General features: G+C 39.2%; 1 protein-coding gene across 1 annotated transcript in view; it reads left to right on the forward strand.

Moving 5' to 3' along the window:
- The first annotated feature begins 1,331 nt into the window (after positions 1-1,331).
- LOC118336266 (tubulin polymerization-promoting protein) overlaps positions 1,332-4,059 on the forward strand; it is a 13,763-nt gene continuing 11,035 nt past the window's right edge. Inside the window, exon 1 of the mRNA XM_035672875.1 lies at positions 1,332-1,603. The gene's annotated coding sequence lies outside the window, so the exon portion shown is untranslated. The remainder of the gene's footprint in view (positions 1,604-4,059) is intronic.

Consider the following 4,059-nt stretch of genomic DNA (forward strand, 5'->3'; position numbering starts at 1 on the left):
TTAGGCATCTCTGCAGAACTACAGTACATTATAAAGCTATTAGTTTATATTTTACATTTTATCAAAACACTACACACTACTTCTGCAATTTAGATATTAACTTGGACATATTGCAATTTCAATAATATTTCAAATAATTGTGCAGCCCTAATCAGCACTGAGTCAAGAGTCCAGAGCATTTTTTAAATTCATTGTCAATCTCTGTATGTAAATAATAATGTTTTATCCTTCTTTGTATTGTTTGCTGTCTTACCAAAAGGTTGAAGCCTCAAACACTAGTCCATCAGTTTAAGTAAAGAAAATAATCCATGTTACAAAACTACACAAGTTGTGTGTAAATATTATGCTTCCTCTTCTATTTATTAGTTTCCATGAAAGGAGACATTTTTGAGAAATTTCAAATGCTGGAAGCCAAAGTCAGATGAAGAGGCTCAGGGAAAAGATATGCAGCTCTCATAAACTATTCATGAAATTTACTTCATGAAACAGAGCCTCATGATCATACGCCTACAGTATATATATATAAGGTTGACTTGAACAGGATGCCACAAGTTTGATATCAAGGAAGATCTTTTCAGTCCAGTGAACCTTTTCTAAAGAAGTAAGATTAAATCATTATGTTCCTTCTGCGTAGTGTGGTTTCATTGTAAATGCTGATGCTACATCTGACAGTAGAGGCTGCTTTTAACCACACAGTGGCGCAATTGAAGCAGCTTGAGGTGGAGTATTATATCATCAAGTAATTACACTTAGTCCAGGCTGCTTTCATTATGATCACTATTCTGAGCTCTTTCTTCTGCTCATAGGCATGCATGTTTTTACTGCTTGCCCATGTCTTTGAATTGTGCATCTCAAAGCTTGGTACTGCTATACCATTTGAATCATCAGCAATGCTAGAAGTTACATAATGTCCGTCCATGTCCAGCCATTAGGCGACTGCTGGTTGTGTAACACATTACTTCACTGGACATCAGATGAGGAAGTTTCAGGGGGCAGCATTGGGAAGATAAGCATCATTTTTGAGAGGATGTAAAATTGTTTATTTGTTTGGCAAAAGAGAATTTATATGATTATAAAATTAAGTGTAGTCCCTTTCAGAGTCAGTTCCCTGACCACCAACAGTGCTATCCACCATGAGGACATTGAGACATCCTGTGCAGGAAAAGAGCAAGGATCAAATATTTTTATTGCCACTGTATGTGACCATTGGCCTCTCCTTCCTATAGTGATCTGTCACTGGTTGTTTATTGATGAAGCTGTAAATGATCCTCCATATAAAACCACCCACCTCCTTTTGTTTATATCTTCCATCCCCGCCTCTCAAAGCACCAGAAAGATGCTCCGAGCTCAAACCGCTTGTTTATCGGCGCTCCACTGAGCACTGGAGCACCATCAACATCCCACAACGACGAGGCAACAAGAAAACAAGCTCGTCGCACACGGCGGCAGCCAATCAGCGGGCTGGTTTCTCTTCAGCATCTCGGAGGGACTGATCGAGAGGACTTGAGCTCAGACAGCGGGGAGGAAAAAGACTTCAAGACTCCGCGACGCACAATTATGGTTTTGTGAACTTGACAAGGAAGGTGGAGGATTTCGACACCAGGTGATTAAAAAAAATGTGAATTTGGTATTTTTAATGTATTCCTGTTGCTTATTTTGGCTCATGGTAGACATGCATGTTTTCGCAATGTGAAAGATGAAGAATTCGATGACAGCCTACACATGCAGCTGATTCCTGAAGGTGCTTTTTGTTTTATTTTCATGCCTCTGCATGCTTCCTCTTGTAATAACATTGAAATGTAAGATGCATTTTAAGCTGCAAGGACGTGTGGCAGCATGCCTTTGCCCACACTTGAGTGAAATGTGAAAGGATTTTTTTTCTTTTTTCCTATAATGCCATGTTCTGCATTGGCATAGCCTACATGCATTTGGGGTTGACAATAACAAACGGATCACGTGGACGGTGTGAATCTGGCATTTGCAAGTTTATGTAACATGTTTCTCCCTGACAGTACTGGTGTAACCAGCAGCTGCAGCCATGTCCAGTAATATAAACATGCGCTTTTTCTCATCTGTTTATCTTCTGAACGTGGGCTCGATGAGAGCCAGAGTGAAGGGTTCTCCAATAAGCACCATTATTGGTTAGAAAGAGGGACTGACAATGCATACGGTCTGTGCCTGCAGCCTTCATACCAAGCTGTTGGGTTACATGCAGGTAGTTACATAATTATGCATTCAAAAAAAGATTTATGCCCGCTTTTATTAGCTTCCTGATTCTCTGTGAATTGAGCTCTTTAGGACAGGAAATAGAGTAATAGAAGGCAATTTAAGTGCATGTGATGTAATCGCATTACGGGGCTGCAGCTTGCCTGCCAATTTATGTTCATAATGTTCATAATTGAATTGAATTCGGTTTGGACACTGGTTATAGCAGTAGAAAAGAAGTTATTAATGCATTATTGAGTGTGAGTGGAATTCAAAGACAGTACACCTAGAGAAGGTAATGTGATTGTTTCAGTGTGTGGTTTTGTAGCTGCATTATACCCATAGGTTGAATTAGGTATGCATGAGAGGAAGACACAGTCACTGAGTTTGTCCCAGATTTCACTATTCTGGGTTTCATTGCACTGGTCTACAAGAGCCTTTAGGTTGTGTCACAAACAATTACCCTCAGAGTGTAAATTACCCTATTTTGTTTGTGATGACTCAAATTCAGGTCAGGTTTTTCAAAATAAAAAGGGAATGCTTTTGGGCAAAATTAAGTGTTGTAGTCCAACAGCATTGTCTTTACTATACACTAAACCAAAGGAAGAATGACTTATTCACTTTGACCAAAGCATTATGCCTTTTATTTTTCAGTGATTGAGTTATCTTAATTAAGTGAGACATTACAAAACAGTCTGGCTTCACAAAATATTTAACTGGATTCTACTCAGAGCTAATTTGCTGCTGGCTCAACAGGCCTCTCTCCATCTGAGCCGTGTCAGGGGCACTTCTGCTGTCTCTGGCATCACGTAGTCCTCATGAATGTGGGGTTGTATAAGGACCCCCAGGCTTTCTTTACACTGCCTTATACCTCTATTTGGTTTGCTGCTGCTGCCAACAATAACCACTGTAGCTTGTTTCAAACATCTTGTTTTTCTGCTTCACAATGCTTGCCAAGATCTTTGACTCACAGAGCAGTTAAAGAGTTTAGGGAGGCGAGGACTGACAGAGACAGCATGGTGGTGACCTCAGACCCGGGCTGCAGCATGTTGATGTCATGTCCTCTCTCTTTGTGTCTTCGGGGGGAGAGTGTGGGCATTCTGGGGAATGGTTAAGAGGTTGTATTTAGTTGTATTAGGTTGTACAATCCTGAAACAATGTTGAGACCATGTTGAAGGAAACTGAGTCCATATTTTTGTTATTACCGACCAAAACCAACTATTTGTTTGTTCATTTTTTACTGTTTTCTGACTTCCTCATGCTGTCTGTGGCCTGAAACGCATTGGTTTATCCTAAAGAATCTTTATAAAATGTTTATTAATATATTGTTAAATTGTTTTTAAGCGCTAAGTGAAACAGCTTGACAGTGTACATTTAGCAAAGGTTACTCAAACATGAGTTAACATTTGTTGGGGACTATTTTCAATTGTGGCACTATAGAGAGTATTTACCAGTTATATGTTTTTCTCTTATTAGCTATGAAACACGAAGGGAGAGAGAGAGAGAGAGAGAGAGAGAGAGAGGAATCCCTGGAATAGAACTTGGGATATTGAGATTATAAATGATGTGATAATATGATATATGTCTTAAACCGCCGTGAACTCCATTAGGATGGTTTATGTGCGATTAACTCGATATAAACTGCAATACTACAATGCCCATGCTCATTTTAACAAAGGGCCATGTCACTCAGTGCCACATTGTGGTTCATTAGCATTAGCAACTAAGAATTATTTTAATTATTGTTAATCTGCCAATTATACCTTCAATCACAGTTTCTCAGATAATGTTGTCACGTTGTCTTTTGCCTGCCAAATACAGTTTACACTGATGTAAAACAGAAAAAAGCAGCAA

The sequence above is a fragment of the Morone saxatilis genome, unplaced genomic scaffold (genome assembly GCF_004916995.1).
Source record: "Morone saxatilis isolate NCDOM2014 unplaced genomic scaffold, NCSU_SB_2.0 Contig24, whole genome shotgun sequence".
Taxonomy (NCBI): domain Eukaryota; kingdom Metazoa; phylum Chordata; class Actinopteri; family Moronidae; genus Morone; species Morone saxatilis.